General features: G+C 41.0%; 1 long non-coding RNA gene across 2 annotated transcripts in view; it reads right to left on the bottom strand.

The window, feature by feature from the left end:
* Window positions 1-6532, bottom strand: part of LOC137146270 (uncharacterized) — an 89708-nt gene extending 83176 nt beyond the window's left edge. For both annotated transcript variants that reach the window (XR_010917888.1, XR_010917887.1), the window contains exon 1: window positions 6387-6532. This is a non-coding gene — a long non-coding RNA (uncharacterized lncRNA). The remainder of the gene's footprint in view (window positions 1-6386) is intronic.
* Window positions 6533-13614: the final 7082 nt, after the last annotated feature.

Below are 13614 nucleotides of genomic sequence, written 5' to 3'. Positions count from 1 at the left end.
TAATGTGCATCACTCTGGTCCACACAGACAGTTAAACCACCACAGGTTAGTGCCAGGTAGATTCATGACCCATCTTGCCACAAACTAAATGTTCATGGAGACAAGACCCAAATTAGCTTAAACCACTTGGAAAGTGGACTCAAACTAGTAAATAGTTAATCCATTTTAAATTCAGACCCTAGCTATTACAGATTAACTTTCAAGTGTAGACAAACCCTAAAACGCAGAGCCACCAGACCCATAAAATTAAAAGTAGTAGCAATTTCTGCCTGCTGAGAATATGGAACAGGGAACCAGTATGGTTTTGTGGAACATTTTGCAGGATGGTGTAACTAAAGCTTGTAATCAAAGCTAGCATTTGTAAAAGATTAGCGAAAGAGTTCCTACATCTTCCTCCATTGGGATTGCTCTAATGCTCTTACTCTGGCACAGGGCCCAATTCATGAAAAGCCTAACAGCTCATTGCCTCATACCCTTACTATGCAAGTTTTATTCAAGGGAAAAAGTACTGGATCCTGGGAGATGTCAGATCTGCAGAGCTAAAAAGTGATTGACAAGCAGAGTGAGGCCAAGTAGAGCAAGATCTTGTCTATTCTAGGCTTTGTGCTGTTTCACCAGTGAGAACCGTGGTGGAAAGCATAAGGATAGACAAGGAGTGGGCAGCCATATGTTCTGTCGAGCTGCTCTGAAAAGGTTTAGATGACACAGTGATTAGCATCCTTGCAACTGCCTGGAGCCCTAACTATGTTGCACTCTGACTGTTCCCTCCACCTATAAAGTTGCATCAGTGTTGGCACCACCAGGAAAAGGTTCAGAGAAAAGACTGATGTAGACACCCCCTTAAAGAAGAGACAGGCTAAGAAAGGATCCTCTAATCCTCTGTGTCCAAAACTAATAACCTGAAGGGGAATGACAAAATAATGAAAGACCAAGTGCCTGATTTTCAGCTGCCTAGGGAAGATGGAGGAAGATAGAAAGAAAAAATGCTCCTGGAATAGCTGGGAAAGAATATTATGAAGTTTCAGGAGATGGTCGTTATAGAGATGGAGTGTTTGGGAAAGAAGGACTTTTGGAAGGGGCACAGGGAGCAGTTTTGGAGGTTAAGGATCCAAGACTGAGACTTAAGCCCCTTGGATAGTGAAGAAAGAAACATGGCAAAAAGCCACTGTTCTTCAAATGAAGCAGTCAAACCCCTCTTAGAACCATAAGAGTATCCCCTACATTAAAAGGCACAGTAACAGGATTTGTCTGTAGTGGTATGGGGCACAATAGGAGTTGAGCTGAAATGGAATACAAAAAGAGATATCTGACATGAGTCCGCCAGAAATGTTCATTTAAACACACACAGAAAGAGAGAGAGAGAAATTGGTGGAAGACCTGACCCAGCCAAAAAAATGATCGGTGGCCTTTTCACATTCTTAAGGAATATTCACCCAGTGCAACAAAACCAAACCCCATAAAATATGTTGTTGTACTAGAGGGCAGTGGAATTGCTCAGGAAGAGAAGAGATTATACAGATCAAGTGTCTGCCTCCCATAAATTGCCATGCCATACACAGTTGCTGGAATTAGGGCTGATGGCGGTGCTGTCACACCCCCTGGCTTGAAATGGTTCTCATGATATTCAGGGTTTACAGTTTGGTTCAATGGCTCTCAGCACCCCCCACTATACCAATTGTTCCAGCACCTTTGATGCCATATGCCGAGTATGGATCTGTTATTGCCACCCTCCTCTTCCCCCCCGCACCCATCCTGAGTGGCACACACAAGTCTAGATAATTTAATTCAGCTAAAGGGAACACTTGAATCTGATGCTACAGTCAAATGAACAGGTTCTTGCCAGGAGGAAGCAATCCTATACTTCTATGGTGCGTTTTTGGAGGACATCAGCCAGTCCGCGTCAAGATTCTCTACTGTAAAAACAATAGAAGCCCTATAATACAACAACAAGCATGTCTGCAGATCAGGAGCAGCGGCAATGCAGCTGTTGGCTCTGCAAGAAATCGAGAGATCTCTCAATGAACACAGAGATAACCTAAAGTTAGAAACATTCATCATCTTTTTTTCCTCTCCCATACTTGTCCTTATTAGAAACCATGACTAACATTATCTCATTAAGCACAAAAATAGAATGCATTATCTGAATATAGACTAGTAAAGAAAGATGAATCTCACAATCCCTAAAGAAAATTCAGACAATAGCGTAGGATGGCCCTTGCTACTTACAGTAGTAGAACATTGGCAAAGGTGCCAGCCAGGTTCTTTGCAAAGACTGGCTACGAGCTCTTCTTCTCAATTATCTAATGGGAGGCCATGTGTCTAGTAGTTAGAGCAGCAGCCAAGGATTTACAGTCCTCAGGGCCCTGCCTCAAATTCACAATGTGACCTTGGACAGAGTTTCTTAACCTCACCATGCCTCACTTTTCTTATTATGCCCATTTTACAGATCAATATTCTCTACTTCAGCATTACTGAGAAGGTTAATTAATTAACATTTGATACAGTGCTTCGAAATTTGGCTCAAAGATGCTATTTCTGTACAAGTATGATAACCTGCTCTTCCCGGTTACTCACAGCAGCCAAACCATTCTCTAATCTAGTGGACAGAAGGATAAAAATGGATGAGATAGACTCCATTTCAAACAGTATTTTTAATGAATGAAAATGATAAAAAAAAAGCATTAGAAACAGCAAGCGAGTGGAACAGCACTGCACTGCACAACTGATGCAATAGCCAATTAAACCAATGTATTGTTTAAAATTGAAAAATAAACTAGGATAAAATAAAGGGAATGAATTAAACCCAAGTAAAACAATAAGATAGGGAATTGCGCAAAGCTGCCATTGTGGGACAGGACTGGGACCTTTTATATGGAGTACATAATAATGTAGGCAAATTAGAGGGTTAAAAGCAGCAGTGTGATGGCCAGCAGCCATTGACTCTACAACCTCGCTATCAGGGTGTTAACTCCCTACTGGGTGGGTGTAAAAATAGAAACACAGAGTATTTGGTGAATGGAACTGGGGAAATACTGAACTCAGACTAACCATCTACCTTTTATATAGTATTCTTCATGTTTGAATCTCAAAGTGCTTTACAAAGGATTTAAGTATTACACCTCTGTCACAGACAGGAAAATTGGGACACAGAAGTGAACTTGCCCAAGGTTACATAGTTGGTCAGTGGAAGAACTAGGAATAAAACCCAGGTTCCTCTCCCCCCAAAAGACTCTGTGTAGTGCCTTATCAACTTGACTTCACTACCTCTCTTGAATAAAGGCACGGCGAAGCAGTTTTCTGTGATGCATTGAAATTCTATGACTATTATAGTTTTGGGACCGTTCAGATGGCCTAAGATTAAGAACTGGGAAAGAGAAGTCCCCTTACATAAAGTGTTTGGATTATTACAGAAGGTCATTGTAATGAAGTGAACCCTTCTCTCTCTCAAACCTTGGGTGTCTAAACTGCAATCCTTAAAGCGAGCATATATGCCCGCTAGCATCTGCCTAAGTGGACAGTTGAGTGACACCCTCATCTTTACCATGCTCCTCTTCTCCCTCAGCTCTGTGACACTGGAGTGTGCAAGAGGTTTTTAAGCTGGAGGCAGGGGCTCTCCTCTCTCTGTAGCAATTTCATTTGTTGTGTCTCTCCTTCCATCCTGACGCCATCAATATCTTTGCTGTGGAGCCCAATGCACTGCTGCTTATCAATGCTTCTCGCTATGGCCCCCATTCAGGAAAGCATTTAAACATATGATTAAATCCATCCCTGCTCAGTAAAGCTTCAAGAGCATGCTAAGCACCATTGACTTCAATAAGGCTGAAGGGGTTTGCTGAATGGGGGCCCTATAGCCCTCTTTTCTGGGGTCATCTAAATGCAGAGAATCAGACAGTCACGACTGAAATGCCAATCAAGTGACAATAGATCTCTTCTTCAGCAAGACGGTGCTGAGTTTAGAAAGCCTTCTTTGTTTGGCATGGCATATCAGTCAGACTGTGTCATCGTTGCTGTTAACACAGTTTCTTCTATCAATAATGCTGCAGCAGCTACTGTTCTCACTGTAAAGAAACCTGTATAGCAACAAGAACACTTCCGCAGCTGAGCAAAGTGAGAGAGTGTCTGCCTCATTAACTGGGAAACAATATCACGCTTTAATTGGCTCAGAAGAGGCAGCAAAAATAGACGACATATGTCTTCCCTCTTACAGAACCATTCAGTTAAAAAAAAACATATTTGCTTATGTTTCCACTACTGTCTAACAACCAAAGTCCATAAGTATTAGATGTCTCAGAATGTCCATCATTTCCTTCTGGAGCCAGATCTCATAGATGCCATTTGCGCTCTGCAAAGATGTTACAAGTGACAAAGCTTCTTAGATAAATGGCAGCGGTGTCAACCATTGTCAGGAATCACTAGAAGAGTTCTAGTTGACTATCTGGAAGGAATGGTTGCCACAAATATCTGTGCACTTTAACAATGGGTATAGAAGAGAAGAGCCACACACAACATAGAAACATAACTGGCATACTATATTAGATCAATGGTTAATCTACTTCAATATTCTGCTGTCACCAGCACTCCCCAGTATCAGATACTTCAGAAGAACATGAAAGATAGACAGACAATTATGGAAAAAGACAGGAGATTTCTTCCTAGCCTCAGGTAGTTAATTTTGGTTTACAGCCTGAAGCAAGACAGTTATGTCTTTTAGGGCTATTTAATGTAACTGTGGTGGTTGTTTTACTGACAGGAGGAAAAGGAGATGCAAAACATTTGTTTTAATTAGTGCAGTGATTATAATTTGAGCAGTTTTTCCCACTCATTAAGTACAATGCAAATATTAAATGTTATTAATGGCAAAAGTTTTGGAATGCTGTTAACTCTTAGGAAAAAACAATTTATAATTTAATTTTCAGTAACTATTCCAGAACATACTTGGTTCTGGATTAAAAACTAGCAAATGTAGTTTTAATGCTCTAAGTATATGCACAAGGTACTTACCAGTACCAGGTTTGCACTTCCCACAGTCAATAGTAAGAAATGCAGGATCAAACACACAGGGCATAGTTTTGATCTCACACCACTATATGAGAGAGGTAACTCCTCCTAATGGATTTACATCAATTTGAAACCTACGTAACTGACAGGAGGGTCACCATAAATCAACTTTAGGTTTTGCAAAATACATTTTTAAATCTTAAGGCCAATAGAAATATTTCCATGATTAGTGTGTGTGAATCCCAATGGAAACATTTTAAAATAAAGACCTTCTCTTGTCTAAAAACTAAGCATTGTGATGGTACGTTAGAGCATAAAAGTAAAATGCTAGAAGATTACTGACTACCTGTATCCACAAACATGAAAATTACTAACTTATTTTCTTTGTCCAGGATGAACTGTAAAAAGTAAAACAGAATAAATAGTAGGAAGTAAATTGGTAAAATACTGTTTTAGAAGATTGTTACGTACAGGAGGTTTTTAAAAAAAAAAAAAAAATCACATGCATAACCTGTTCTTTTAATCCAATCTTTCCCAATATAAATTACATTAGTATTAGAAAACCAGCTAGTGTACATTTGTCCCCACCAGTTAATGCCCTGATCCTGTGACAAGCACCATGCACACAGATCCCTGTGTCCATGAGGAGCTCATTGTAAGATCAAGTTGTTGTTGTTTAACTTGCATTGAAATAAAGGGGCTCACATCAGCAATAAAATGAAGGGAATTCAATAACTATCGCCTCGTGAAACTTAATATAGGGTTATTAGCTACTGTATTCCTTTCAACGTGGTTGTGAGAACTATGAAATCTTCTAAGAATCTCTTAGCCACCTCTGTTTGTGCTGCTGTATCACCCTGCTTTATACCCTTTACTCCTCCCTCTTCAATATGCTGCCTAATACGCTTTTTGTTTAAATCCCAGGCATGACCCCTATTTGAAATCTAAGCATTGTACAAAACTTTAAATGTGCAAGTTTGACTAGAATCACCCAGAACTACAGCAGATGGGAAATAGTCCACCTGTGAATTAGAGATTTTACTTGCTTGTGGTAATCGTGTGATAATTATGCTTTTAGGTGCTCAAAAATTAACATATCTAGGGCAACTTACTGATATAAATCCCAAAATGAGCAGGAGAGAAGAGTAATTTTACCACTCTGCATGCACTGCAATTTCTTTTCCATAATTTTATTACACCTGCACTTAAATTAACAGAATTTTAAAGACTACTTACTACATCAGCACTGAAATAAAAGGGATTCAATTACTACAGCAATTTGATCAAATAAATCCAAGAGGGGAAAAAGCCCATCGTGCCTCTAGTAACACAGAAAACACAATCTAACCAATAAATTCAAGCTCAAAAAGAAAAAAGAAGGTACTGACCTTGCACTGAAACATGTGTCGATGTGAGGTTTTAAAAAGTATAGGCCTGATTTCCATTTAAACTGAGAGGTAGTTAAATGTGAGAATTTTTTGGGTTTTGTTTGTTTTTGACCCCCCCCCCCTCTGCAATCCCCAAGGCCATTGCAGTTCTCATACTAACCCAGGGCTAGCAGGGAAGGCCTCAAGATATTTATAATGGCAAGCAAGCCACAGGAGTGTCACAGCTCCAAAGATGTCATCAATCATGCTTGTTTTTCCATAGTCATTCCCACCTGGGCAGGACTCAAGCACCTGCCTTTCCCCATTGTTCTGCATCAACTGGCAAACATGCCAGGAGATATCAATGGTCCCCTGAAGACAAGTGCCTCGCCTCTTTAGGTTAGGAGAGGTTGCTGCCCCATTTTCCCTCTGACTGTGCTGCGGTTCCATTTCACAAATAGGTTTGTTTGACCCTCTGACAAAACTGAAAAGAGTTCTCCGATCCTGAGGTGTGCCCGAGGGTGAAAGGAGAGTATCTTGGTGTCTCCAGCAGCACAGTCCCGAAAAAGATTTAAAAAAGGAACAGAAATGGTGGCTTACTCCAGCCAGTCATCCTCCAAAGAAACAAAGTAAGCCAGCCACTCCTACCTCAGCCCTTGCAAAGTCCTTCAGCTTGGTAGCCTTAAACCTTCTTCCCCAGCACTCTCAGAAGGCTCTTTCATCTCTCCACTTTGAGTGAGTGCTCTCTGAAAGCCATAGTGTATCATAACAGAGGCATGCCACCCCCTGTTTCCTCCTGGCCTCTATTAACCCCTTGGTGTCCCTTAGCTTGGGTTAACCTGCTCTCCGGCTGTGTGTGTTTTGGTTTTTTTACACCCTACCACGTGTTCTCTCCACTCCCTTCAGTCACAGCAAGAGCCATCAAAGACATCAGAGTGTGTGTGGCAGGAATGTGGATGTGACCCTCCCCGATATATTTGCCCAGTTTGAGTGCTCGGCTTCCATGTCCTACCGCTAGTCACCAGATGTAGGGAGGAGGAAAATCTAGTGTACAAAGAGTATCTCCAAAGGTCCAGGTATTTAAAGTGTGTTATTGTCTGAACAGGGACTGTCTTAAGGTCTTTTTCTTACTCCACAGACCTATGATCTATGACTCTCTTTAGTTTCCACACGTTTGTATATGGTTATGGGAAACTGCAACTTGATCTCAGAGATCATTTTTATATGTTGGACTATGAGCGTATCCCAAAGATGAAAGGAAAAATGGAAGCAATAAGCAAGTGAAAGGCTGGGAGTGAGAGCACAGCTATGTGAAGTTACCAGTTTTCATGTGAGAAGTCTGAGATTGTCACGAAGCCATCACTGTAGCATTATACAGCAGCAAATACAGCTGTTGGTGCAACTGCGACAACTTTTCACACCGCCACAGGAAAAAGTTGTGACTTTTCCTTATTTGCCTCAGGATGGAATGTCGCCATTTTGTAGCAAGACAGGCTTCTCTCACCCTAGCCCCCAAGCAGATTTGTTTTGATTTCGCAGAGGAAAAAAGTCTCAGAAAATCCATACAAAATTTTGATTTTTCTTGAAACCCAGAAAGAAAGAAACTGATTACAACCCAGGCAATCCCCTTCTTTGGTCTGTTTAGAGATTTCTCCTCTTGATGTTCACTGCATAACGGAATCCTCTGTTCCTATTGACTTTCCTTGAAATAAATTAGAGAATGAGCCATAGAAAGGAGAGAAGAGAAATGAGACAATATGATTGATTGCAGCAGGAAAAGATTGTACTCATCAGGACAGATTGGCTAGTCCCTGTTACACCATCTCTCTTTTTATTAGTGTCACAAATACTCCTCTTCAGGATTTAGAAGACAAAAACGAAGAGAGAACAAAAGATATTGAGGCACTTGCTTTAACACTTTTAAGATAAAACAATATTCCGTAAAACAAAACATGTTGTGTAATTGTTTAATCTACCTGGCTTTAGTGGAGACATTTACACCACTGCATGTTGAGTGATTGTTGCACTTACTTTGTGCTGTTATGAATGACTGCATAAGGTCCAAGGTAGTGGAGAATCAGGCCCACTCTATCAAGAGAGATGCCTTAATCTGATTTGGAAAGCCCTTACCATGGGCTAAAGAAGGCTGTGGTTTTTGGTTGACTTTATTTTATTTTATTTTTTTTAAAAAGGTTGAGTTTAAGAATAGAGACAATTGAACCAATCAGGATTTTAAGAAGAGACAAATCTTTTCCCCAAACTTAACCCAAACCTTTTTTGAGGTTCATAAATGTTTGATTAGCTTTCTTGTTGTTATTTTAAATGTTCGCAGGCCTCAACTTTTCCTTTCATAGGGAACCAAAAGTACTGATAGACCATTAGATTAGTTTATTTTTGACAAAACCAGAGAAACTGGAAGAACTGTGAATATCACAAGAAAGCTTGATCTTGCAAGATTTGTAGCCTTAAGAAGCTCAGAAACATTTGATCCTTTTTTCAGGATGCTTAAACTAAACAGTCACAGGTATGTCCATTGTGGCTCAATAAAAGCTCAAGGGGCTCTCCGTAATTGGACTTTATTTCGAAGTTCAGATCAACCATGCAAGATAAATATGCTAAATATACAGTATGCTAAATATACAAATCTACCTATTACTGTAATGTGCCCTGATTTTTCATTCTGAAAAAAAGGGAAAGTAGTTACAAAGGGGAATGAGGATGCATGGTGGACTGAGAAGGAGGGGCATCTGTCTTTCCCCATATCCCCCTTTTCCACATACACCTTCCTGATTGCCACCAAAATCTTTGCCCACATACTCCTCCCCTTACCACCACAGATACCTCAGTTTTCCACCTTTGAAATGCAGTCAACCTAACTGAAAAATGACCCATATTCTCTCACCCCAATGAACTGACAGCAAGTAGACAAGATGCCCAAATGGGAAAACAGTAACAAAATAACTTCCTGTTCCATTCTAAGCACATGGTGACACAGCAATCCACTCCTGAGGAAGGGACGGATTAACGGGGCAGAGGAAACATGGAATGGATTAATCCAGAAGAGGACCCACTGGTATCAGACCTCTTCCTTGAAATCGAATATGAAAATCCTGGGGGCAGGGTTGGAATAGATTAAAGAGGCTACTGACTACTGCACTAGAGAAATATGTCAGGCCACTCTCTTATGTCAGGTAAACTATCTCCTAAAAAGGATGCATGAACCAATCTTCTAAATCCCTTTAGGATCTGAGGGCACCCCAGAGTCTGCTTACTGCATGGGTGGTGCCATATTAATCATGTGAGTGAAGCAAAGCATGCATGCTGTTTGTAGCCTCATACAGCAGCACTTAGGGACAGATATGCAGTCTCCCATTAAAAGGAAGGGGAAACCACACTTTACCCACTGGTGTTTTCTCTATGTTTTAAAAAATATCATTTCCCTTGAGATATTTTTGTTTTGGTTTTGATTGGCTTTTGTTTGTTGTAGGTTATTCTTCTCTTCCATCTTCATTGGGCCAGGTTTCTGGTGTCCCCTTCCTTTTTGTTGTCAGGAGGGGGGTTATGTAGGCATGTTGTTTTTAAATGGGGTTTTAGAAAGGAAAGAAAGAAAGAAAGATCATGGTAAAGAGAAAGGGGCTGATTGGCTGAAACTAAGTGGAGGTGGAGAGCAACCCAGCACAACTCTAAAATGAGGTGAGCCTGGCCAGCCTTGCAATGGGCTGATTGATGCCTCGACTGTGCAACTTCCAAGGCTGATGTCCTATGAAGCATCAGACAAAAGTTAAAGCTTCCTTCCTCTGATGTGAATCCCCATCCCCTCATTGGCACTGCACTGCTTCTGTGGACATTCTGAGGAAGGGATATGATCCTGCCTCTCAGAGCCAGGCTGGCCCATAGAATCCAGCTGTGCAATTTGGGTCTGCATAGGGATTCAAAATAAAGGATCCACTTCCCCCTCTCTCTTGCTCTAAAAGTGGTCTGTAGCACATTCAGTACTTATTCCAGTTCAGGCCAGGCCTTAAAGGGCCAGTGCGCATGAGAAACAATTTTCCTGTAAAGGCATCTGTAGGAGAAATAGTTGCTGTACCCTGATACCTGAAGTTAGATTGGTGAGTAATTCACCCTTTCTTAGTAGTAGACATTTAAATAAAAGAACTAGTTTCACATTTAAATCCCAGGCTCTTGACTGGTCTTCACAGTCCCCATGCTATGGGCTAAGTGCCAAGTCCTGAAAATCAATATTGTCACATCTTAGCAACTTCACTCAGTGGCCTAGAGTCTCCCAACATAGCTGGCTATGGGAGCACCAACCCAGTGCGAGGGAATCCTTGATGACATACAGCCAGTCGTACAGGTCCTAGACTGCTGGCACAAGCACCGTGACCAGCGCACCCCTACAGCCTGGCTATGGCCAGCTTCCATCAGAGCTCTGTGGCAACACATGGAAGTGGCTTAATGCCACCTTTGCACCCTTTCCCCCAGCTGGCCTGTTTGCTCCTCAGCCAATGCAATGAGTCATGAGTAAAGCTGCCCTTATGAGTAGGTTTTGCAGGATCGGACTCTCAGAGAGGCACACAGACATGCTTCTTTTATATAAAAATCATTCTCCAAAAGGATTGAATTTCTTGGGGGCTTTAAAAATACAGCACCATAAGATTTTAACATTTACAGCCCCTAGACTTTGTTATCAAGATTCTTCCCTCTTTCCCTCCTCCTCTACCCTCTCTCTTTGGTATGCACTGCTTTCCATCTGGGCGTTACCATGGGCACCGAGATAAAGCAGCAGGCTAGAGCTGTGGCTCCGAAAACCTCTCTAACCATGGAATCCTGCCAGCATTTGTCATCCAGATAAAGACATGTACCACACAAACAATGTAACATTATATCTCATTCTTTCCCTTTCATTTTCTACACACTTAGTAGCCAGAGCAATTTGTGAAAATTGTGAAATTCCTGCCTTGCCCATTTCCTTTCATAAACATAATGATGCATCTTTTGGTAATGTGTTCAAAGCAGCTTGGACTATAAATTCCACTCAATTGAAACCTATGCATTAACCATCAACTAATATTTGAGCCACAGCACCGTCCATAAATCATAGTAAGATTGAGATGTATAGTTGCCTCAGACTGAAGGGAACATTTAAACAGTTTCAAGCTGGAGAGTTTCAAAACAGAAGTGGAATATTTAATGAAATTCTCACCAACTGCCTCCTCCTTCTAAACATTTTTTTTTTGTCAAGACTTGAATAATTAACAGTGTAAGTATGGAATCCTGCAGTGATTTGTTTTAAGACGCCACTGATTGAATCCTAGAGTGTCTTGTTTACTAGAATGTCAAATGATTGAGCGTACAGTGGTGAATCAGAATGAGCTGCAGCCCTACAATTGTTTGGAAAACAGCCAAACTATATTTAGAATGCAAGGTGTCTACGACTTCTAAACACAATTATGCCTGCAGTGATGGGTTCCAGGATAGGAACGCAGGAATTGCCGTACTGGAACAGACCAGTGGTCCATCTACTCCTGTGTCCTGTTTCCAATACTGCCTGCCCAGTACAGATGCTTCAGAGGAAGGAGCAAGAAAACCTACAGTTGACGGTTCTGAAACATTCTGCCTATAGGAAAAGCATCCATTTAGCACCCATCAGTTAGAGGTTAATTTATGCCCTGAGGCATAAGAGTTCATATCACTTCCAAAACAACTGGGGTCAGATCCTCAGTGTGTGTAAATCAGCCCTCTGTTTTAGTTTATATGTTTTCATTTTTAATCCCTGCTACTATAATCCTAGGTGTTCTTGTCAGCCCTATAAACATCCCGTCTCTTTTTTTATTTTTTTGGAATCCTGCTAACAATTTGCAGGCTATAGCTAACTGCATTATTCAACTAATCCGATCTCAAAAGGATTTTCCCAGTAGGCTTTTCAAAAGGTAGCTATCTGGTGTGGCTTCATACAGGAATAACTAGGTTTTGGAGAATTAAAGGACACTATGCCATTTTAGATCATAATTATTTATTAATGTATAGTTCCCAAAGTATGTCAGGCCTTGTCTACCCAAGAAGTTTGTTTGGTATAACTGAAGGCAAATTTAAACCAATATAGTCATACCAGTATATCAAACACAACCCATGTAGACACGCTTGTTCCCGTGTAAGTCTGTTCACATGGATGGGGATGGATCGTATATGTATGATTACATCTGAATAGCTCTATTGGTATAAACAGTAAAACTCTCCCATACAGACACAGCCTTAGATGCTTTCACAAAAGACATGGGAAGATGCTGTTCCAGGTTTTTCTTTGCCCTGTACCCATTTCACACCAACGCAAAATGGGTGGGAAGTGGATGTAAAATGTGATCATCCTAATTTGGTAGCATTCGACACCCGCATTGAAGCAGTGTAAAGGATTACACAAGGTGCAGGGCAAGGCAGGATCATGCCCACAGTCTCTGCCACAAACTCCCTAGTTCTTGATTCTGCACCTTTGAAGTCAATGCAAGAGTTTTGCCCTAGACTTAAATGGAAGCAGGACCAGAGCCTTATATTCTAAACATCTTGTGCTACTGTAGATGTAGTACGAATTAGTCTGTTATGTGTATTGTCTGTAGTGTTTGCCTCTTTTAGAACCTGATCCGTCTGTGACCTTACTGTGTGCCTTTCTCCAGGCTTATGAAAGTACAAGGTGTCCATTATGGGACATCATGAGCCAGCAGTGAGTCACCGCCTCAGTAAGTAGAACCTGAATAAACATGTTCCTCCAGTTACCGCTGTCCGGAGCTACTGCGTGACTGTTCCCTTCCTTCTGCTACAACAATATGGTAGAGTGCCCTTAGTTTCCTCTATTGGGGAGTCTATTAACTGGAGAATTTGGAAAATTGAATAAGTATTGTACTAAAAAGGTATGGGCTTTCCAGCTGTGATTTTTAAGTTTTGGGAGGTGCCCAAAGCTCTGGCTTTGTGCCTTAAATAAAAACGAATAAAATAAATGCACAATGAGTGCACAAGTGAAGTTTTCCACTGATTTTAAGAGGCACTGGATTGGGTCCTTATTGATGGTAACAGGGCAAGGAAGGACCAGGGCAACCCTTGTAAAAATCACGTATTAACTCGATATAAGTCATAAGCATAGTGTGGTGGTTCTGTTTCTTCTTTTTTGCACTTTAACACAGAAAAAAAGTGAGGAAAAAAATATGACAGTGAACGTTGACTAATTTCTTGTGGCATCATGGAAGAATTGAGTTTTCAG

Source organism: Emydura macquarii, unplaced genomic scaffold, assembly GCF_026122565.2.
Source record: "Emydura macquarii macquarii isolate MOO-44397 ecotype Brisbane River unplaced genomic scaffold, CSIRO-AGI_Emac_v2 contig_431, whole genome shotgun sequence".
In the NCBI taxonomy this organism is placed as follows: domain Eukaryota; kingdom Metazoa; phylum Chordata; order Testudines; family Chelidae; genus Emydura; species Emydura macquarii.
This window is presented reverse-complemented; position numbering and strand designations above follow the sequence as displayed.